The sequence below is a fragment of the Asparagus officinalis genome, chromosome 7 (genome assembly GCF_001876935.1).
Source record: "Asparagus officinalis chromosome 7, Aspof.V1, whole genome shotgun sequence".
Lineage (NCBI taxonomy): Eukaryota > Viridiplantae > Streptophyta > Magnoliopsida > Asparagales > Asparagaceae > Asparagus > Asparagus officinalis.
Window position 1 is genome coordinate 85312832 of NC_033800.1, and position 25414 is coordinate 85338245.

A 25414-nucleotide genomic window follows, 5' to 3' on the forward strand; every position below is an offset into this window, starting at 1 on the left:
CTTCAATCATAGCAATCCGTTCGATGCCTTGTGTTCGCTTCTCGTATCTCCACCAATCCTGTAAGCACATCACCGCTTGTACAGTATACGGATCTAAGCATGTCCTGTGGTCGTCGATCAAACGTCCTGCTGTGCTGAAAGCGGATTCCGAGGCTACAGTCGAAACCTGCACTGATAGTAAGTCACGAACCATGGTGGAAAGTATAGGATATGAAACTGATCCATATACTTTCCACCATTGCAAAATATCTAAAGCATTTCCTTGACATCTAACTAAAGAAGCAGAAAAATATTCATCTATTTCAGAAACATCTAATCCTGATGAAGTTCCAGATCCACCAGTTAGTTCAGCTACCATTGCATACCTATCAAAACTTACACTTTTACCTCGACCTGTGCTCGAAGCTGAAGGTGCCGAAGCTGAAGACTGTTGTGTAGCTACACCATATCTAGCTGCATACTCATCATATAAGGTTTGAAAATAATTTCTAATAGCTAAATAATGAGTAGTAGCAGTAAGGGTGGATCCATCATCTAAGTCTATAATCTGTCCACCATACAATGATTGTAACAAACTTCGAAGGCCAATTTCCTTCAAGCATGGATCAATAAGAACACCAATACCAAAAATATGAGGAATAGGCCTAAAATACTTATTAAATTTACTCTCCATTTCAAAAATTATACTTCCAAAAATATCATCCATACGATATTTTGTAAAATTTTTTTGAATATTTAAAATTTGTAAAGCAGCTAAAGTAATAGTTGGATAATAACAACCAGATAATAACATAGTAGCATCATAAAAAACTTGTAACATCTCATTTAATTTACATATAACTGTCCATTCATCTTCAGTTATTCCATAAGCACTACCAGAGCTAGAACTAGAAGCATAAAAATTTATAAAATCATTTATAATTTCTTTATATTCTATTGCTACAGATAACATTGCATAGGTGGAATTCCACCTATGGTCAACATCTTTTGGAATTAGTCTAGGCTTATAATTTTTTCTTTTACAACATTGTTTCCATCTTTTAATTCTCATTTCAGAAGCATTATGCATATTAGTAACTGTTCTAACTTTTTCTATCATGGGTTTAATTTCAGAAAATGCACTTTGAACAATTAAATTTAAAATATGACAGATACATCTAACATGAAAAAGCTCACCATGACATGGCAATGACAAAGTTATTTTCAGAAAATCAACAGCTACATTATTATTACTTGCATTATCTAGTGAAAGAGTAAATATTCTTTGATCAATTTCTAGTTTCATAAGTTCTTCAACAATTAAATTTGCAACATTAATACCAGTGTGTGACTCTTCAATTGCAATAAAAGAAACAACTCTTTTAAACATTTTCCAACTTTCATCAATCCAGTGTGCTGTTATACATAAATAACCAGTTTGCACTCTAGATGACCAAATATCAGAAGTTAAAGAAAATTTGCAGTTTAAATTTTTAAAATAAGAAATTATTTTTCCCTGTTCCTCAACATAATATTTTAAAATATCACGTTGACAGGTTTGACGAGAAAATTTTGTAAATGCAGGATAAAAACCATCTCTAAATAAATCTTCAAATTCATCATCTTCTACTAATTTAAAAGGAAGGTTTTTAAGAACAATAAACCTGATTACGCATTTCCGGGCTCGGGCAGCGTCATAATTCCAACTGCCGAGGGTACCTGAAGAGGATGATTGGGAAAGCATAGACTGCCGGATATCACCTTGTAGATTTTGGCCTTTGTTGTGTTTTTCAATATGCCGTTTGAGATGGTTGGTGCCGCTCTTATGATGAGCTTTGAATATCTGGCCGCACAACGCACATTTCGCATTCTGAGAGATGATCCTACCGTGTTCATCCTTGGTGACGTCTATCTTCTCAAAAAAATTCCATACATCAGACCTCGGCCTTTTTGGAGCTCTTGGTGCCGTAGATTCGTCGCCACCAGATTCAGGATTAACACCGGTAGGATGAGGAGTTGTTGTAGGAGGACTCATCTCTGGATCGGTCCGGACCCGGGTTTTGCCCGGGTTTCCGGGCCCGGGCCGGGCCCGGGCTTTTTGGACACCCCTAACTGAACCCGAAAAACCTCCGCCACCTCCGCAGCCCATCGGCCCGGGCCCGGGCCCGGACCCGGGCCCGGACCCGGGTTTTGCCCGGGTTTCCGGGCCCGGGCCGGGCCCGGGCTTTTTGGACACCCCTAACTGAACCCGAAAAACCTCCGCCACCTCCGCAGCCCATCAAGTCTGAATCATATCAGAACCACCAGTGAGATTTTACAAGGTTCGTTCGTAAGAATGAGAACTGCCTATTCGCATGTCTCTAATCCACCACCTATCGCCAATAAAAACACAATAACTACATCCTCCTTTTTTTCTCAAAATAAAAGCACAGTAAGATGAAAAATAAATAATTTTCTTGCCGGTAGAAACAAAATTATATATAATAAAGTTTTTTAGACACAAAAACGGAAAAACATAATACGTATACAACAGTCTAATTATTTTGTACAACAAATCTAGTGTCAACTAATTCATGCTTTGTACATTGAAGCTCTAGCTTGTGTCTCACCTCATCACTTTTAAATATTTGCATATCATATTCCCTTTACTTTAAAGGTAGGAGTTTGGTAAAAAAAACTTTTTATAGACAAAAATGCCCTTTTTAGATATTGCATTATTATCATATTCTTTTTTTTTTGTCAATGAAAACTTTTTTATTCATTTACCAAATTGGAAATATTAGTTACATCATATCAAAACCAGATAAAAGAAATCTAGAACTCAAAACTCTCTATTTACAGTCTCTCAATTCTCCCTCTTATATGAAGTGGGATTTTTCCATTCAAAATTTTTGAGAAGATAAAAATCTTTATAGCTCGAAATATTGCCTCAGGTTGTCGATCTTTACTCTGGAAAATCCTCTGATTCCTTTCTTGCCATATCAGATATACTGAAACAGATAAAGCCATCCTCTTTAAATTTTTAATGAATCCCTCTTTAAATTTTCAATGAATCCCTTCCTTCTCAGCCTATGACTGTACCAGTTTATAATATAATTCCAATCACATGATCTCCAATTGAACTTTAGCCATTCCATCACCAAATTCCAAACAATAGTTGAAAACTGACACTCAAAGAATAAGTGGCAACGAGATTCCTATTGACTTGAGCAAAGAACACACTGATTTGCATTGAGAACTCTCATGCTACACAATCTGTCCTGTGTTAATAATCTTGATTGAGCAGATAGCCATAAGATGAAAGAATATTTAGGATAATGTATATTGTCTCAAATTGTGTTCGTCTAAACAACTTGAGGTGCAGGTTGAATCAAGAATTTGTAAACTGATGAAATATGTATTTTCCCGCCAATACAACATTTACCAATGATTTACTACATGCTAATGACATTTCCAAATCTGTTAAACAACTTATCTCTAGCTTTTATAATTTGCTTCCACATCCAAGAATCATTCGATCTTTTTTGAACTTGCCAAATGTTAGCTCTCTGTAAATAATGATCATGTATTCACTTAATCCATAGGATATCTTTCTTAAGATGAATCATCCATAAGAGTTTAAGAGCAGCTGAAAGATTCCAAATGCTTGTAGAGAAAACACCCAATCCTCCAAATTTTTTATCTTGACAAATTGAAGCCCAAGAGACTAATGAAATTTTATGATTCCAAAAAAAATCTGAGCACATACTGTCAACTTTCTGAAGAACTTTTATTGCAAGAGATAATTGCTAGTCCAGTATATATATACACCCAGTATGACTGATTTTATCAGTTGTAGGCTACCAGCAAATGATAGTGTCTTTTTCTTTTGCCAATTTTGAATTTGCACTGTAGTCTTGCTTATCAAAGGGGAACAATCCATCCATGATAATCTCTTCATTATCAGTGGCATATCAAGATATCTCACACGCAAATCCCCCTTAGAGAAATTTAGATATGAACAAATCAGAGACTTGAGGTTATCATATATTCTAAAAATTACGGCATCAATTCCACTCATATGAATTGAGCACTTATTAGTGTAGGCGTCAAAAATTACCTATAGATCCCCGCACGCGGCTCGAGATAGAGAGAAGATGATGAACATTGCTATTCGAGTCACAGAAACTCATTTGACAATGACAAACACACGGAGTGAGTCGACGGACCATACAAAGCAACGGAACAATAGAATAACGAAAACACGAGCTGATCGGGAGCCCCGCGTCGCTTAAGAAAGGCTAAGTGCCCCTCGTATCCCATTTATTCCACACGTGATTCAACCATGGGAGCTTATAGATCTCCTCATTAGCTTTCCAACGCATCTTGAACCACGTAATTCCGAGTTGGACGATAAAGATACAGTGGAAACAGTTAGAACCGCAAAACCAGGTCCAGGCCAAAAGTTTGGCCAAGACACCAAATGGGTGTCTCGGCCCAAATGGTGTCTCGGCCCAAGCTTGGCCGAGACACCCACGGGTGTTCGTAGATCCGAAAATCTAGTTTTAGTTGTTTGAAGCGGTTTTTCGATCCTTAACCTCCTGGATTTGTTTCAACTAATAGAATATCATCCAAGAACGTGGTTAAGTGGTTGCAACTGAGAATAAGAGGGAATCAACTGTTCTTATCCGAAAACAAAGGTCCTGAAGCCTATAAATACAGCCCCAGAGCCTTCATTTTTTAGGATCTGGAATTCTGGAGCGTTGGCGAAGCCCTGCCAGACTGAAGACTAAAGGTGCACGAATTTCAGAACAGAGGAGGAGATTGATCGAGTTCTTCAGCACAGGAAAGAAGAGTTCGTTAGATCTGCAGTTCCCATGTTCGTCCCTTAAGATTACCCCGTTGCAGTAATTTTAAGAAGAGCAATTATCTCGCTGTTGTCGAGATAAGTGCTTCGGCTTCTTGATTCCTTCGCTAATCGACGAAGCTTCAAATCTGATTTGATCGTCTGGTGGTCCACGGATATTGACGTCCCCATCACCGGCCAAGAACTCATGCAAGCAAAAGACGATAAACGAATCTTGTGTTTATTTTCAAAAGAGTTGTAATTTTTACTTTTGTTATTTGAATTCGTTATAAACGACTAAAGTTATAATAAAATCAATAATGAAGGCAACTTTCGAAGAAAACAAGTTGGCGACCACAGTGGGAGCCAACAGCCTGGCTGCTGAGGCTGTCATGACACAACCGACAATCAAGATCCGGGTGAACGAAGAGGTCGAATATGAATTCGACCAGTAGAAGTTTGAAGAGTATCTCTCTTCCTCCTCCTCCAGATCCGCCTCTCCTCCCAAACGCAGAAAGGCCTCCTCTTATGGGAAAACTCACTGGACTTCAGGCTCGAAGATCCAAGATCCCCTCGCCGCCGTTGCACTTACACCTCACGACGCCCCTCCAGTGTCCAACGAGGTCGAAGCTGTAGATCTGGGCCTCCCCTCTAGAAAAAGCTTAGCTAGTGAAGATGTGTCAACTCTGTTAAAGAGAACGTGCCCAAGACGCCGCTAACACCTTGCGCGTCAACTGTCCAAGGCTTTGGAGCCAATGAACGGGATCCGCTATGATGTGGATCTGAAATCTAGACAACACCGAGAACAACAACGGCGAGCAAACAACCCCTCCTTTAAAGTAGAGAAGAATGAATGGGTCCGCGTCAAAAGGACCCGCTCTATCCCTGAAGAGCGAATCCAGAAGCACCACGTGTTGCTCGCGCACGCCCGAGTCCTTTTGCAAAAAGCAAAAGAGATGCAGAAGAAAGAGGCGGTTAAAAAATCACCCAAGCACAAACGAGTGTGGGTGCCGAAGGCAAAGTCAGCGCCTAAGGCAAAGTCAGCGCCTAAGGAAAAAGTGGACGAGGTTACCGTTCAGCCTTCGTCAACTTTAGATCCCCTTTCCACTATCCTAGTACCTTCGACGGAACCATATGGTAGTGTGGATCTCACAAAATTCAGAGTTACTCTGAAAGACCGCCTTGGTCCTCTCCCCGAAGATCGAGGTAAAACACCTGTGAAGGAGCGATTAGGGCCGTCGAAAGGTTCCCAAACGATAATTCAGGCTGAGGGTTGTACTAATTCCCCTAATAACAACAAAAGGAAAGCCCCTATGATCGACCGCATCGGATTGCGAGTCAAAGTTCAAGAGCCCGTTAGAGTTTTACACTCACGAAGGCGTAAATCTGAACGAGTGACTCTTGGAGATGCCAATAAAGCATCGTATCCCCAGAGGGAAATATGTTCATCCGATGATGATGTTATACCTTGGAAGTCATGCCAACACATGATGAGTTGCTCAAGTCATCAGACCGACGAGTTGTACTATCAGGCTGGTGGTACGAAAAAGTCCCAAAAAAGAAATACTCGAGACATGAACTCGCACTGTCCGTGTGCCAAGATAATCAAGGCGGTGTTGTTAGAATGCTGCTGCACTAAGGCCCCACAAATGGTTTCAGTGTTTGAAATAATCTCCACCGAAACATCCGAGGCTAAGCCGAGGCGTATCCGCAGAAGAAGGCCAGCTGGCTTGGGTGACAAGTTCCCTCGAGTAACTATCAACATGGCCGACAAAGGCAGGTCCTTGCGACGCTTCAGTCCTGAACCTTTTGCAGAAGTATCTCAGCGCATGACTTGGCTGTGATCCGGAACTGTCAGACCTAGACCCAGAAGGTCACGATCCTCGGACAATGAAATGTCAGATGCTTGCTCGGCATTGGCTTCTGATGATACGGCATCCAGTGTAGGACAATCTTACAAATCGTTCATGATCAGCGCCGAGCAAATGGCTAAGATTCTTGAGGATGCTTTGACCAAGCAGAAAGATAATTTTAAATTTTAAATGGAAATGGCTATGCAAAAAATAAGAGATATGCATAGCCAACAAATTGCGGCGCTAACGAATCAACAGGGAGGGTCCAGCCATCATAATAATCCTAATCAGGTTGATAGTGATCAAGAAATAGATGAGAACACCAATATGGAAACCCCTCCCGTTGATAACAATGCTGGGGGTGGACCCTTAGATGATAACAATACAAAGGAGGACCATGTCACTTCTCCCCATAATCGCTCGAAGAAAGATATGAGTGAGGATAAGAAAATGAGGGACTTGGAAAGCAAAATCAATGCGTTGATGAGTACTCAAGAAGTAAAGAAGTCCGGGATACCCTGTCCTTATCTAAGAGAGTAGGAATCAATCCCCTATCCGACGAAGTTCAATTTGATTAACTTCATACCGTTCGACGGAAAGGGTTTCCCCACTCAGCATATGATATATTTCAAATCTCATTTGGGAATAATCTCCGGTAATGAACCTTTAATGGTGCGGTCGTTCATGGGAACTCTTCGTGGAGCGGCCTTCGATTGGTATCACCGCCTCAAGCTAGGGAGTATCAACAGTTGGGACGACATGGAGGATATGTTTCTCACGAATTTCTTCGATGATGATACCAAAGTTTCAATCGGAATGTTGTTCGATAAGAAACAGAAGGATGGAGAGTTAGTGGAGAACTTTGTTAAAAGATTCCAGAATAAAGCAATGAATTGTCGAGATCCGGTCAGTGAAGATTTTATCCTCGAGACTTGTCACAACAACCTTTCGCTAGATATCCTGGAAGCCATGGGAATGGCGCCATCCAAGACTTGGAAGGACTTGAAAGTGCGAGAAGAACGAGCCGAACATTTCCTCAAAAGGAAGAAGGCCGAAAGAGGTCAAACAGCGGCTAATATCCCAAAGCAGAATTTTGTTCCTCGAGGTAAAGGGAAAGCCCATGCAAATGCGGTGGATGCGAATTAGACATTCGAATTGCAACCACAGTAGCAACAACAACCACAAAAAGGGCCTCAACAGTCGCAATGGCAACAGAGGTCATAAAAGCCAAAGACTACAGAACCAAAATTCCCAAAAGTTTATTATTTCTGGGAAGACGAGGTTCCCGGTCTCTTAAAACACCTTGCGGAGAATAACAAGATCAAGTTACCTCCAATCCAGGATCAGGAAGACGCCAAGAAGGTTAACGATTCAAAATACTGCACATTCCATAGGGCGGTACATCATCCTACCAAAGCATGTTACGCCTTCAAGGATAAGATCCAAGCGTTGATCGATGTTGGAGTTCTTACGGTGAAATCATCCAAGGAGAAGAAAGTGGGTGTAAATGCCGTGTTAATTAGCTTTGGATCTGTTCCTTTAGACTGGTTCCAACCTGAACTTGTGATAAATGTAGCGATGAAGACCGTCAACGACGATCCTCACGGACAACGCCAGAAAGGACTTGTGCCACACACAGCCGCAAATGGCGAGATTCTCTGGGTCCATCCTGATCTGATCGAAGATGAACAATGGGCTGGATCATCATCTAAGAAGAAATCAAAGGGGAAAGGAAAGTCTTGTTATGGAGTTGCAGCTATTCCAGAAGAAAATGACGAAGAAATTCCTACTTTCCCGCTCTCCGAAGATGAGCAAGAGGTCTTTGCTACCAGGAGTGGATACCATTTCAAATATTCGAGTACCTCCGATCAATTAGCCAAACAAGGGGTAACCAAAACCATTCCCTCTAAGACATTAGCAGAAATGGGGATAGTCGCAACTCCCCCGGTACCTATTGAAAAGACTCAGCCAAAGCAAAAGGAGAAAGAGTCTTTACATCAAGAGGTTCAGAACCCGAAGCAGTCTCGATTCAATCAACCGATTGGAAGGGACAAACTGGGGAGATCGAATACTCCACAACGTTTCGATATTATGATGCAGTTAGCCTATATACCGGCTAGAATAACTCTATATGAGCTGCTACATCTTTCAAAGGACACGAGAGAAGCATTGCAAGAAGCCTTGGCAAATACTCGTTTTCCTGACCCAGATCAAACCGTCCCCCGAAGAGCCAGAGCCTTCAGTGCACCATTGTAACCTCGTAGCACACCACTTTCCGTGCATTTCTTTCACCAAGGAGGACATGCAGACAATAAATTCAAAGCATGACCGGCTCTTGTATTTCACCGGGCATATTGGCTCCAGCGTTGTCAACCGAATCCAAGTCGATCCGGGTTTCGCTGTTAGCATCATGCCACTCTGATTGATGTATAATCTCGGAATACCGGCTAGTAAGATGGCCTCCACAGGCACTACGATCTATGGATTGAACACCAGTGGGTCCAGACCTTTGGGTAAAATCCGGGTAAAGTGCCATATTGGAGATTTGAAGTCGGAAATCACATGCTATGTGATCGACGTAGAGACTTCTTATAACTTACTGTTGGATCAACCCTGGATCCACAGTAACGTTATAGTCCATTCTACCCTCCATCAGTGTCTTAAATATATAGACACTAACAACGAGGTCAAGATGGTGGTTGCGAATAAGCAACCGTTTAAGGGGTTAGAGAATTATTTTACTGACTCTCTTCTCTATGGTGCTGAATCTGATACTAAACCATCGGCCCAAGGCACGGACAGTGGAGAAGAAGCTGATACCAAAGCTGGGTTTGATTACGATGGTGGTTTTGTACTTAATAACATTATACCCATTGTAATCAATCTTGATTATGGAGAATCATCGGATAGTAGTTTTAATTGGCAACTTGCTAAAGAAGTAGCAATAAATGATGATTTAGAGTATTCGTTGTGTCTTGATAATGTTATGAAAGAATTATACGATAACCCTAGTTTGTATGTACCGCTTCAATCGTCTTGCATGACAAAGAAGTATGTTCAAGATTCGTTCGGAACAACGCTTGTTATTCCTTCAAAAGCAGGGGGTGAAAAAGAAGTCATCTACGGTAAAGGAGAGGAATTTTCGATACCAGACCACTTTGTGGAAAAATATGACGATGATGATAAACCTGCCCCTCATCTATTCAGATATGGCACAAAAGCGCGTAATCTCATGGAGAGATACGTATATGACTTCACACTCGGAGAGGGTCTTTGCTTTGGTCGAGGTCCGCGAGTTCCACATCGTATGACCTATGTACTAAAAGGAAAACCTGATAATTATTATGGCCACCGAAGAGGTTTAGGCTATGTTTCCTCATCCAACGATGAGTGTTGCTAGCAGGTCATTGATCAAATTGCTAATAAAGGTAAAGATGGATATTCTTCCGATTCTTCAGCCTGGGACTCCGACGCTAGTCTTGGGGAAATGTTTAAAAGGCTAATGTCAAATATGGCTACGGTCGATCCTACCACAATAGAGGAAGATGAGCAAATACCTACTTGGGAAGACCCTTGGGTTCATCACCTAAATATGCAGTACGGTGATAGATTTGAACAAAGGTAACCCCCTACCGAAGATCAAGTAATCCAGGTGAATATGGGTAACAAGGATAATCCGAAGCCAATATTCATTAGCGACAGCCTCCCACCGGATGAGAAAGAAGAGTTGATTGCTCTTATTAGGGAATACATCAATGTTTTCGCCTAGAATTATGAGGACATGCCAGGGCTCAATCCAAATGTGGCAATGCATTGCCTCAATATTAAACTGGATGTCAAACTTGTCAAACAATAACAAAGATGGTTTCGTGTGCAAATTATGGAGGCAATTGAGTCCGAAGTCAAAAAGCTTATCGACTCAGGTTTCATCAGGGAGGAGCAACATCCCGAATGGCTTACCAATATTGTTCCGGTCCTTAAGAAGAATGGGAAAATCAGGATTTGTATCGACTTTAGAGACCTCAACACTGCCTGCCCAAAAGACGACTTCCCTCTTCCTATCACAGATGTTATCATTGACAATACGTGTGGATTCGAGAGAATGTCCTTCATGGACGGATTTTCTGGTTATAATCAGATAAAAATGCATCCAGATAATGAAAAGCATACCGCATTTAGAACACCTCTCGGTGTTTTTTGCTACACGGTTATGCCATTCGGCTTAAAGAACGCATGTGCCACATATCAGAGAGCTATGTCAAAGATTTTCTAGGAGCATCTCCGGAAGACTGTCGAATGCTACGTAGATGATCTAGTCGTGAAAAGTCGTGATAAGAATGATCATATCAAGGACTTGAAGATGATGTTCGACCTGATGCGGACTCATCAATTGAAGATGAATCCTACCAAATTTTTTCTCGGAATGTCCAGTGGCAAATTTCTTGGATTCCGTCGTCATGACTAAGGGTATTCACATTGACCCTGATAAAGTGAAGGCGATTAATGAGTTGCAATCCCTGAGAAACCTTAAAGAGCTCAGAGGATTACAAGGACGCTTGGCTTACATCTGTCAGTTCATTTTGAACCTTTCGGGAAAATGTCAACCATTCTTCAGGCTTACAAAGAAAGGCGTGTCATTTATATGGGATGACGCTTACCAAAAAGCATTTGAGAATATTAAGGAATATCTCTCGAAACCCCCGGTGCTCGTTGCACCGAAATCAGGCAAACCATTCTTGATTTACGTCAAGGCGACGAGCCACTCATTAAGTGCATTACTTGTATAAGATGACGATAACAGTCACGAACAAGCAGTATATTATTTGAGCCAGACCCTCGTAGGTACCAAATCTCAATATCTAATAATTGAGAGGGAGTGTCTCGTCTTGGTATTCGCAATTCAAAAGATGCGGCATTACTTGGTTAGACAGACTATTTATGTCATCTCCAAGGTTAATCTAGTTCGAGTGTTCATGACACAGCCAGCTTTCATGAATTGGCGGTTAGCAAAATGGGCCCTTCTTCTGTCCCAATACGACCTACACTTTAAGCAACAAAAGTCGGTTAAGGGACAAACTATTTATGATCTCCTGACAGCTAACCCAACTACGGATACCGCCGAAGTATACGATGATCTGCTAGATGAAACCCACGAAGCCAACGTGACTTCCCATCAACAGGTGTGACGTTTGTACTTCGACGGTGCCTCTCGAGCAACTAATATAGCAAGTACTCCTGAATGTTCTAAGATTTCCTCCAGAGTTGGAGTTGTCTTAGTTTCCCCAGAAAAACATGTGATGCATTGAGCTTACTCGCTGACCGAGCCGTGCTCGAATAACGTAGCCGAGTATAACGCGCTACTTATTGGACTCAGCTTTGCTAAAGAGCTAGGGGTCGAATACCTCAAAGCTTTCTGTGACTCTCAGCTGATAGTTAAATAAGTTCAAGGAGAGTATGAGGTCAGAAATCAAGATTTGATATCATACCATAACGTGGTCGTTGAGATGGCAGAATCATTCGAAGGATTCTTTATCGAATACATTCCACACTTACAGAACGCCTACGCGGATGTGGTAGCAGCATTAGCACTATCTCTGGCACAGCCTCCCGAAACGGAACAATTCGTTATGGTGAGAACTCACCAACTCTTCGTACCAATCTATGATGTGGACAATAAAGAAGTTGATATTAAAGAAGTGTATTCAACTCAAGTTGAGTTCGAACCCCGAGATTGGCGTTTCCTTATCATCGATTACGTCTTGCATGGAATCTTACCAGAAGACGTGAAGGAAAGAGACTCAATCCGATGAAGAGCACCGAGATTCTACTATAACACTAAGAGTCGAACGCTATATCGTCGGGGGTATGATGGTTTACTATTACGTTGCCTATCGACTAAAGAAGCGGAAGAAGTCCTTAGGGAGACGCACGAAGGGGTTTATGGTGCACACCAACATGGCCCCAAACTTTATGATCGCATGAGAAGAATGAGATATTTCTGGCCCACCATGATCAAAGATGCAGTCGCATATGCCCAAAAGTATCACGCGTGTCAAGTGCACGCGAATTATATACACCAACCCCTGGAGCATCTACATCCTTTAGCTACATCATGGCCTTTTGAGACTTGGGGAATGGACGTTGTTGGTCCTATAAATCCCACGTTAGTTAAAAGCGATCGATTTATTCTGGTAATTACCGACTACTTCTCCAAATGGGCTGAAGCGATTCTGCTCAAAGAAGTGAAGATGAGCAATGTTGTGACATTCATCAAGCACTACATTATCTACCGGTATAGTGTCCCAAGGTGAATCATACATGACAATGGTCCTCAGTTTGTCAGTAACGCCTTCATCAAATTTTGCGAGAAATTCAAAATTCAAGACGTCTCGTCGACAGCTTACAATCCCACAGCGAATGGATTAGAAGAGGCCTTTAACAAGACTATCATAAAGCTTTTTATCAAAACTCGTGAAAACTAATAAACGAGATTGGGATTATAAGCTTGGCGCAGCCTTATGGGCCTATCGCACCACAGTTCGTACGCCTACTGGCGCAACCCATACTCTCTGGTATACGGGTGTGAAGCCGTTCTCACATTGGAAATTTAAATTCCATCTCTCCAGATCACTCTCGCAACAGAGTTAACAACCAAAGAACAGCATCAGAAATATCTCGGGGAACTCGAGATGCTCGACGAAAAGCGCTTAGAAGCTCAGCAGCACATTGAGTTCTACCAAGCCAGAATTTCCTGAGCTTTTGATAAAAAAGTTCGGTAATGGAGTTTTAAAAAAGGAGACTTGGTCTTAGCCGTCCGACGGCCCATGATCCTTAATTCTAAGAAAAAAGGTAAATTTGAACCCAAATGGGAGGGGCCATTCGTAGTAGAGACAGTCTACTCAAATGGCGCATATAGCCTTATTACCAAGGAAGATGCTCGGCTCATGATGCCGATAAACGGAAAATTTCTAAAAAGTACTATCCCTAGTATGTTTGGGATAACCCATGTCATGGGGAGTTCCCAGAAGAATACTATGTGGGGTATTCTTAGGGATAACGCGGTAGATACAAAAGGGATAAGCAAATCTCCATTTGGTCTCTGAACGTCCTTAATGCAGAATATATCTCATTTTTGAGATTTAGTTTACCAATTTTCATGAATTCTTTTGCTGAGATGAGATTAGACCATTTTGACAGATTAATCTTTCCTCACAAAATCTCCCAATGATCAAATCAATTGACGGTGGGCCCACCAAAATTCCTATCCGCTAATTCTTGGCGATTTTCAAAACTTGATGTGTTAAGTCCTGATCACTTAACATCAAAATTCTCCATTGTGTGGCTAATACAAGACAGTAATTCTACTGCTATCTGTATTTCACTCCTATTGCTTTTAGGTCAAACCTATAAAAGTTAGGACTAAATCCAAAATCCCCTCTCGATTCCTTCCATGAACGAGAGGTCCACTTTCAAATTAAGCAATCAAACCTATAAAAGTTAGGATTGCCTCTAACCTCACTTGGTCAAACCTACAGATAGTTAGGACCAAGATCAGGTCATCCCTTTCGATAAACGAAAGGCTTCCACCTTTTCCTTTTTAGCAAAACCTATAAAAGTTAGGGCCGAAATTAGAATTTTACCTCGGTAAATGAGAAACTCTTTTCTTGGATTAAGTAATCAATCCTATAAAAGTTAGGGTTGCTTGAATCTTTCTGATTCTCGGAGTGGAGATCCCACTCCTAGTTTTACCTTTCTGGATTCTGGGGTGGAGATCCCACCTCGAGTCTCCTTTGTAACTGGAGATAGAATATAAAATTCTTCCTCTCTCGCTCTGGGTTTGTCTTTACCTTTAGAAAAGGCACATTTCTCAACTTCAAATCCGCGCACTTCATGCATGGGGGATTTTATCTCAAACCCTAAAATAGAGATAAGTTTGCATCTAACACATGCTGCCGGTTTAGACTTTTACCGAATGAAAAGACACCAGAATACGAGTCTGGGAAATTTTATCCTGAAGCCTACATAATGATGAGTTAGTGCCTAACACGCGTTACCGGATAGTCTATTCCCGAGACAAGGACAAAGTCTACGTATTCAATATCATACCACTAAAAGAGTTAACTCTTTCAGCATAACGTCACATGTGAGACGGGTTTTAATAATTCACATGCTAGCCCGATTCAAATAGTAGTCGGTAAAGGCACATAAAATCTATTGAAGGCTGAGGATTTGTCAAAAATCCAAAGTCTACGTCTAACACACGTTGCTGGTTTAGTCTTTCACCGAATGAAAAAAATACCTCTGGGGACTTTTATCCTGAATCCTAAGTAAGGATGAGTCAGTGCCTAACACGCGTTGCCGGGTAGTCTGACTTTTATCCTGAATCCTAAGTAAGGATGAGTCAGTGCCTAACACGCGTTGCCGGGTAGTCTATTCCCTTGATAAAGACAAAGTCTACGTATTCCACATCGTAGCACTAAAAGAATTAATTCTTTTAGCACAACGTTATATGCGGAACGGACTTATACAATCCGTATGCTATCCCGATTCAAACGGTAATCAGTAAAGGCACATCAAATCCGTTGATGGCTGAGGATTTGCCAAAAATCCTATAAGCATCGTGTTTATTGGGTTCATAATCAACAAAGAGACATCATGATAAAAGATGAATATACTAAATCAAGTACTGGGTCTTTACTAGTAGATCAAGTCAAAGCATACAACGATAAAGATCATCGGCCCAAATGCAATCGGCGACCGAGAATGTGAAGTTCCAACCTAGAGAGCCTGTCTGTATAACCCTGCTCAAGCTCAGCCTGCAGATCAGCTCGGACAGAATCTTTAGAACTGCTCACGATCTTCGTGGCTTCATCTTTTAGCTTCATTAATCTCTCCTGCGTAGATTCTAGTTTCTCAAGAATATGTCCGCGAGAACTCTCTAAACGAGCCAGCTCATCTGCAATGATAGAAACAGACTCCTCAGCATACTTCAGGGCCTTCTTCAACCTGGCTACCTCCTCACGGTTGGAGTCTAAAGAACTGAGTAACTCGGCTCTATCTGTATCCTTCCTCGCAAGACTAGCCATCATCTGTGCGATAGAACTCTCATGCGACTGAAGCTCGCTACCAATAGAAGATCTGAGGTCAACGCCGATCAACGTGTAACCCTATGTCAATGCCAGTCAACGCGTTGTAATAAAAAAGTCAACGTTAGGTGATCCGAAACTCTAGATCAACGTCAGTCAATGCATAACCCTAGGTCAACGCCAGTCAACGCGTTGCAAAAAAGTCAACGCCAGGCGATCTGAAACCCTAGGTCAACGCCAGTCAATGCGTTGCGATGAAAAGGCCAACGTCGGGTGATCCGAAATCCTAGTTTAACGCTGGTCAACGCATAACCCTAGGTCAACACCAGTAGACGTGTTGCTATGAAAAAATTGACGTTGGACGATCTGAAACCCTAGGTCAACGCCGGTCAACGCCGGTCAACGCCAGTCAACACGTAACCCTAGGTCAACGCCAGTCAACACGTTGTGATAAAAGTCAATACGAGTTAATATATCATGATGGAGAAAGTTAGTTCAAAGTCAACTCGATGATACGAGCCAAAATTAACTCACCAGTTTTGATTCAAGATTTCGACGACGGCCAGACGATAAACGCAGCGCCGGGAGAACTTCAGTTATTCGTCAAAACATCGAATAGATTGAAAATCGAAGGAGTCAAGAATCAAAGATAATAACATGTCCTTTTACACTAACTGAAGGTTGAACCGATCATATCCAAAGTATTTCAGGCTCATCTATAAAAGAAACGAGACTGAAACACTTTGGAGGATGTATCTATAGGCATCAAAAATTACCTATAGGTCCCCGCACACAGCTCAAGACAGAGAGAAGATGATGAACATTGCTATTCGAGTCACAAAAACTCATTTGACAATGACAAACATACGGAGTGAGTCGACGGACCATACAAAGCAACGGAACAACAGAATAACGAAAACACGAGCTGATCGGGAGCCCCGCGTCGCTTACGAAAGGTGAAGCACCCCTCGTATCCCATTTATTCCTCATATGATTAAATCATTGTATCTTATAGATCTCCTCATTAGCTTTCAAACGCATCTTGAACCACATAATTCTGAGTTCGAACGATAAAGATATGGTGGAAACAGTTAGAACCGCAAAACCAGGTTCAGGCCAAAAGTTTTGCCAAGACACCAAATGGTGTCTCGGCCAAGGCATGGCTGAGACACCACATGGTGTCTGGGCCAATGCTTGGCTGAGGCACCAAATGGTGTCTCGACCAAAGCATGGCCGAGACACCAAATGGTGTCTCGGCACAAGCTTGGCCGAGACACCCATGAGCGTCCGCAGACCCGAAAATCTGGTTTTGATAGTTTGAAGCTGTTTTTCAATCCTTAACCGCCTGGATTTGTTTCAACTGATAGAATATCATCCAAGAATGTAGTTAAGTGGTTGTAACTACGGATAAGAGGGAATCGACCATTCTTATCCGAAAACAGAGGTCTTGAAGCCTATAAATACAGCCCCAGAGCCTTCATTTTTTAGGATTTAGAATTCTGGAGCATTGGCGAAGCCCTGTCGGATTGAAGACTAAAGGTGCACTAATTTCAGAACAGAGGAGGAGATTGATCGAGTTCTTTAGCGTAGAAAAGAAGAGTTCGTTAGATCTACAGTTCCCGTGTTCGTCCCTTAAGATTACCCCGTTACGGTGATTTTAAGAAGAGCAATTATCTCGCTGTTGTCGAGATAAGTGCTTCAGCTTCTTGATTCCTTCACGAATCAACAAAGCTTCGGATCTGATCTGATCGTCTGGTGGTCCATGGATATTGACGTCCCCATCACCGGCCAAGAACCCACGCAAGCAAGAGACGATAAACGAATCTTGTGTTTATTTTCAAGATAGTTATAATTTTTACTTTTGTTATTTGAATTCGTTATAAACGACTAAAGTTATAATGAAATCAATAATGAAGGAAACTTTCAAAGAAAACAATTGGGATTAATGTCGAAACCAGATACCTGGCAGAATTCTTTGAGGCAATTGTGAAGTTTAATAATAGAATTCATGTCAGCCTTCCCAAACAGTAACAAATCATCAACAAAGAACAAGTGTGTAATTTTCAATCTTGAGCACATTGGATGGAATTTAAATAAACCATCATATCTGAGAGAGTTAAGCTTTCTTGACAGATACTCCATACCAAGCATAAAAAGATAGGGAGAGAGAGGATCATCTTGTCATAGACCCCTAGCACTTTGAAAATATCCATGGACAGAGTCATTGAGTGACAATGAGAATTTTTTTTGTAGTGATACATTCCATTATCCATATAACCATTGTATTTGGAAATCCAAGCCCTAACCACATAGCTTTAATGAAATCCCAGTTAATGGTATCAAAATCTTTTCTTAAATCAATGTTTCCTCCCATAGTGTTTGATAAGCTCATGAGCAAGTAAGATATTATTTGAAATGATTCTCCCCTTAACAAAAGCACTTTGAGCTTCACTAATTAGAAAATCCATCACTCTTTAAATTCTGGAAGCAATTATCTTGGAAATGATTTTATAAACACAATTGCAATATGAAATTGGATGGAAATCAGAAGGAGTTTTAGGATTGATAACCTTAGGTACCAGAGTGATCGAAGTAGTATTGAGAGTACCCAGAAGTTTTCTAGAGCAAAAGAACTCTTCCACTGTAAGATATAGATCTTCATCAATTATATTCTAAGTTGCTTTGAAGAAAGAGGCATTGAATCCATCAGGGCCAGGAGGTCTATCATTAGACATTGAAAAGACTGCTTGTTTTATCTCTTCTCTAGAAATAGGGAAGATCAGATCATTGCTTTGAGAAGAGGAGAGGATAGGGCCATTTGCAATCACTTCAGAATTTTAGCAGATAACAATAGTAGATGTGCCCAAAAGTTCCTGATAATATTCAGTAAATTCTGTAATGCTATCATTCATTTTAGTAATTCTTTCTCCATTTTCAGAATATAGAGATAGAACTCTATTTTGGTGCCTTTTTTGCTTTCATAATGTTATAAAAAAAAATTTGTGTGCACTTGTCACCATGAATTCCCCACTTGATATTGGCTTTTTGTCTATAGAATGATGTTTCACGGTTAAGAAGCCTGACATATTTACTGAGACATTCTTTTTCTTTTTTTTTGTCTATAGAATGATGTTTCACGGTTAAGAAGCCTGACATATTTACTGAGACATTCTTTTTCTTTTGCAATCAATCTAGGACTGAACAAATTGGTTAAGAAGCCTGACATATTTACTGAGACATTCTTTTTCTTTTGCAATCAATCTAGGACTGAACAAATTGGAATTCAGTTGATTTTGAACCTTAGAAAGTTGATCCTTAGCACTCAACACTTGTTCACTAACGCTCATGAAATGCTTTTTACTTAGCTCCTTTAAAACAGTTTTGAGTTTTTTTAGTTTAGTATGAAACTTGAACATTCTGTAACCCACAACATCCTGATCCTAAACTGATTTTACTGCTGAGAGGAAATCTGGATGATTGATCCACATTTTAAAAAACTTGAAAGGCCTCTTGCCCTCAAAATTATCATCTTCAATGGTTATTAGAGCTGGGGAATAGTCTGAGCAGGATGGTACTAAGTATTCCACCTGGCTTGAAGTATATTGGTGAACCCATTCTTTATTGATAAGAACTTTATCAAGCTTACTCTAGATTCTTGTCTCTTTATCATGCTTATTGCACCAAGTATAGAAGCATCCTGTGGTTTTGAGATGCACAAACTGACATGAGGAAATAAAATCATAGAAATCCTCAGTTTCAGAATCAGTTACCAAAGCACCACCAATCTTCTCTCCATTATTAATGATTTGAGTTGAAATCCCCTCCAATAATCCAAGGACAGGAAACAGACTGTTTGAAAGCCAAAATATCATGCCAAAGAGATTTCCTTCTAGATATGTGATGCGGCATAAATATATACCAAAAATTACAAGTGCACAATTAATCAAGTTATAGTATAAAAAGTTATCGATCCTACGAGGAAGGTGTTTGTAGGAGAAATTTAGAATTGGTTCGTATGTTGTAAAGGATCGCTGCAATGGCACTCAAACACTAGAAGGAGGGTTGAATAGTGTTTATGAAATCTAATGCGGAAACTTTAAATTTCAATAAAATAATATCACAAAGAGTAAGAAAGATCAAACCAATGTGTAGACAATCACAGAAAATTACATACGCAAACACAAGGATTTATACTGGTTCGGTCCTCCAGACCTACATCCAGTCTCCAAGCCTCGCTTGAGATTTCTCCACTATTTCCACTTCCAAAACCGTAAGCACTTGCAACCCGCAAACAAACAGTACAACCTTGACAATCTTCAATTGCCAATGACACAACAATCTCTTCTTTCAAGAGATTATCAAACTGAAACAAAATGGTACAACTCTTTCTCTTCCTATAAGCCTTGATGTGTAGATGTGAGTGACTTGCAATAGGCTATAGGAATGGTTTTTGTTCTAGAGTACTGGAGTTTTAATCAAGAACAAAACTAAAAAAATGGAGTTAAGAACTCAAGAAAAACTCAAGTTTATGGAAAGGAATCTTGTTATTTAATTTCAGAACTTAACACCTATTTATAGGCACAAGTTTAGTTCAAAATATTTCAAAAATAACTGCCAAAACGTTCATAAAACGTTCATGTTATTTTAAAAAAAAATGTCAGTTAGAAAGACTGTCTGGTCGACCAGATTGAGGCCTGGTCGACCAGATTGAGGCCAAGTCTGGAGCCTCTGGTCGACCAGGTCCATATCTGGTAGACCAGACAGAGATTTTTCCGAATCTCTGTTTTTGGTTGTTATATCTGGTCGACCAGATATTTCTTTGGTCGGCCAGAAACTATGTTATACATATTTTCAATAGATTAAAATGTTATTCATTTGTTGATTAGACTTAGGATTATACTTAGAATATTTTTTATGATTTTCTAAGTGATTAGTGAGTTGTGTGTGTGATCAAGGCTTGTACAAAGATTCTAAAAGAAAAGACAAAATTACATCACTCTTGTAAAGCATATTTTCTTCTTGAAGCGCGAAGTGACTTCTTAATAACTTGATTGTTGCTTTGAGATGTATATCTTGAATCTGCAGTAAAATATGTTAGATAAACAATGATTTGTTATCATCAAAATACAAGAGATATTGTAACATCAACCATGTTCCCAACAATCTCACCCTTTTTGATGATGACAAATAATATTGAAAAACTTTAATTAAACATACTTACTCCCCCTGCAACAATGCATACATGTTAATTTAACACACAAAAAATAGCACTTATTAGTAATCCTAATATTGTATAACAATATTTCAATATTGCAATAGTTGTCAATATTTCAATATTCTAATATATCTCCCCCTTTGTCATTAACAAAAAGAAGAATAGAAAGGGAGATAATAATAAATAATGAAACAATTAATACATTTCTTCAATACAACCTAATATTTCTTCAACATGGCCTAAAACTTCAAATAAATCTTCAAGATTATGCACATAGTCCATTACATCTCCCATCCAAATAGGAAGACATAAGCTTGCAATGAAAATTAAGTTTTCTATGGGAGTCATATTGAATGTATTGTGTTGTTTAAGAAGAAATATTTCTCTATTTATAACCATGGAAGTAGTTATTAGAGACTAACCATCAAGTAGTTATTTAAGAATTGGTTAGAATAACTAAAATATGAGTTCAAAAATTTATGAAACATTTCTCTTATGTTAACCAAGATAAATAACAAGAATATTTGCTAAAAATAAAATTCATTAAGCAAAAGCAAACATACTTGTTCATTAATAACTAGCAAAAGCAAACATATCAAACATATTATTAATAAGAGTTTTAGAGTTCATACCGACCGTTCCAATTCCTACCACTTGACCCTTGTTGTTGTCACCGAAGGTAACGGTTCCTCCATCTTTAAGTTGTATGGAAGAGAATAAGTCCTTGTTCCCGGTCATGTGATTGGAACAGTCACTATCTAAAATCCATTTTTCCTTTTTATTAGGTACCTGCAAAATAAAAGAAATATGTTTTGGTACCCTTTAACTTTTGGGTCCATGAGATTAGCATTTAGGAAACCAAACCCAATAAGAATTTGGTTTACCTACATTGTATGAAAGATAGTTTTTAGAATCACAAATATCCTTTTTGTAATTTGATAAGTATATCTTTCTATCACTTAAACATGCATTTTTAGGAACCCAAATGTAGTTGGATTTTAAAATATTCTTACATGCAACTTTCTTCATATGCATTTTTCTATTATTATGTGAAAATACCTTAGAACTAGCATGCATAGATGTATCACTATGTGCATGATAATTACTTTTCACAAATTTAGAATATAAATAAGCATAATTTTTCTTTTGCATAGAAGAGTATGTTTTCTCATTACTGGAGTTAGAAACATATCCTAATCCTTGTTTACTCTTAGCAGGTAATTGATAAGAAAGTAGATTATCTAGATTCTCTTTTCCTTTGTTAAATTTACCTACATTCATTAATATAGTTTCATATTTGGTTTTAAGACTTTTAACATTATCATCCAAATTTGAAATACGAACTTTAAAGAAATCACATTCTTTTTTAAGAAGTTGATTGTTACTAGATAACTTGTAATTTTCAGAAAATAACTCTTTATTCTTCTCTTTAAGATCTTCTATTTGTGAAGCATAAGGAGAGACTAAAGTGTTATTCAAATTTTCATTTTCATTTTTTAATATTTTAAAAGAAGAATTTAGTTGCTTGTATTTCAAAAATAATTCGTTATGCGTCAAGTAACTCATCATGATTACTTACTTGATCATCATCAGATTCATTTACCATAAAGCACATATTCGCTTGATGATCTTCTTTTTCCTCTTCTTCATCTGAAGATGACTGGTCACTATCATCCCATGTTATCGACAAAGCCTTCTTCTTTTTGTTCTTCACTTGTTCATTCTTGTTCTTTGTGAACCCGTTGAAATTGTTAGAAGACTTCGACTTTAACTTTTGTTGTAGGGGATAATCTTTCTTGTAGTGTCCTGGCTTATTACAACCAAAACAAGTGACTTTGTTAGTATCTTTGAACTTACTAGAAGAGACTTACCTTTCTTCAAGAATTTTCTGAATTTGCGTGTGATTATTTCAAACTCTTCTTCGTCATCGGAATCCTCATCATTAGTAGATGCTTGGAAAGCAAGAACCTTCTTGTTCTTATCTTCATTATCCTTTTTCCGATCTTCAAGTTGCACCTCGTATGCCATCAAATTCCCTATCAAATTTTCTACTGTCAATGTGGAGAGGTCGTTGGCTTCCTCTATCGCGGTAGTCTTCTTCTCCCAATCCGAAGTAAGAGCCCGGAGGATTTTCCTAATCATCTCCACTTATGTATAGTCCTTTCCTAATGCAATTAGGGAGTTGATGATGTCGGTGAACCTTGTGAACATTTTACCAATTGTCTCGTTGTCTTTCATCTTGAGCATTTCAAACCTGTGCACTAAAACAGAAATTTTTGAGTCTTTAACCTTAGAAGTTCCTTCGTGGGTTACCTCAAGTGTGTGCCAGATTTGATGTGCAGTGTTGGAAGTAGACACGCGGTTGAATTCATTCTTATCCATTGCGCAAAACAATGCATTCATTGCCTTGGCGTCAAGATTCACATTTGTCCTTTCCACCAATGTCCATTCAGAATATGGAGTAGTAGGCTTGTTGTAATTAGACTCCACTATGTTCCAGAGATCGAATCCTATCGATTGAAGGTAGATCTTCATCCTACACTTCAAGTAGTTGTAGTTGGAACCATCGAAAAGTGGTGGTCTTTGAGTAGAATGTCCTTCCTTGAACTGTGATATAGATGATGTAGCCATTGTTATCCTTGATCAACCTGCTCTGATACCAATTAAAGGATCGATGCAATGGCACTCAAACACTAGAAGGGGGGGTTGAATAGTGTTTATGAAATCTAATGCGGAAACTTTAAATTTCAATAAAATAATATCACAAAGAGTAAGAAAGATCAAACCAATGTGTAGACAATCACAGAAAATTGCATACGTAAACACAAGGATTTATACTGGTTCGGTCCTCCAGACCTACATCCAGTCCCCAAGCCTCGCTTGAGATTTCTCCACTATTTCCACTTGCAAAATCGCAAGCACTTACAACCCGCAAGCAAACAGTACAACCTTGACAATCTTCAATTGCCAATGACATAACAATCTCTTCTTTCAAGAGATTATCAAACTGAAACAAAATGGTACAACTCTTTCTCTTCCTATAAGCCTTGATGTGTAGATGTGAGTGACTTGCAATAGGCTATAGGAATGGTTTTTGTTCTAGAGTACTGGAGTTTTAATCAAGAACAAAACTGAAAATAACACTCAGTTTTTCTCTTCAAAAATGGAGTTATCAAGTTTATGGAAAGGAATCTTATTATTTAATTTCAGAACTTAACACCTATTTATAGGCACAAGTTTAGTTCAAAATATTTTAAAAATAACTGCCAAAACGTTCATAAAACGTTCATGTTATTTTGAAAAAATGTTAGTTAAAAAGACTGTCTGGTCGACCAGATTGAGGCCTGGTCGACCAGATTGAGGCCAAGTCTGGAGCCTCTGGTCGACCAGGTCCATATCTGGTCGACCAGACAGAGATTTTTCTGAATCTCTGTATCTGGTTATTATATCTGGTCGACCAGACATTTCTTTGGTCGGCCAGAAACTATGTTATACATATTTTCAATAGTTTAAAATGTTATTCATTCGTTGATTAGACTTAGGATTATACTTAGAATATTTTCTATGATTTTCTAAGTGATTAGTGAGTTGTGTGTATGATCAAGGCTTGTACAAAGATTCTAAAAGAAAAGACAAAATTGACAGGATTACATCTTTTGAACTTCATCTTTTGATCTTTGAAATATTGTCTTTGAAATAGCCTTAATAACTTGATTGTTGCTTTGAGATGTATATCTTGAATCTGCAGTAAAATATGTTAGATAAACAATGATTTGTTATCATCAAAATACAAGAGATATTGTAACATCAACCATGTTCCCAACATGTTGTGTGTGTGACAATTAGGAGTGATGATAGATGTAATTGTGGAGAGATTGAGAGAATGAGAATGATTGTGTGTAAAAAATAATATTGAGAGTGATAGCTAAAGAATAAATGAAATCACAAGGAAAGAAAGGAAAATGAAGGAACTAAAAATCAATAAAATAAAAGAAAAGGAAAAATAAAGAAAGAAAAGAAGAGGGTTCAATTAAAGATATGAGGAATCTAGAATTGAACCCACCTCAAAAGAAAAGGCAATTCCCTAGAGGGTTCTAGCCTCAAGGCGAATCAAATAATATGAAAATAAAGGAAAACAAAAACTAATCCCAAGAGGGTTCTAGCCTCAAGGTGAATAGTATAAGAAAATAAAATATAACTACAAAATAAATTATAAAAACTAAACTACAAAATAAATTATAAGAATTAAATATAAGAAAATAAATCTACTCTTTAAGCATGAAATAAATTTACTCTATAAGCATGAGAAATAAATCTAAGGCAAGAGGGTTCTAGTCTCTTGGCTATTTAAGCAAGAAAATAAAAAGATAAAAATATTAACAAAGAAGAATTTTACCACCCAAGAGGGTTCTAGCCTCAAGATGAAAGCAAACCTCACTCTTGATCTTCATCTTCA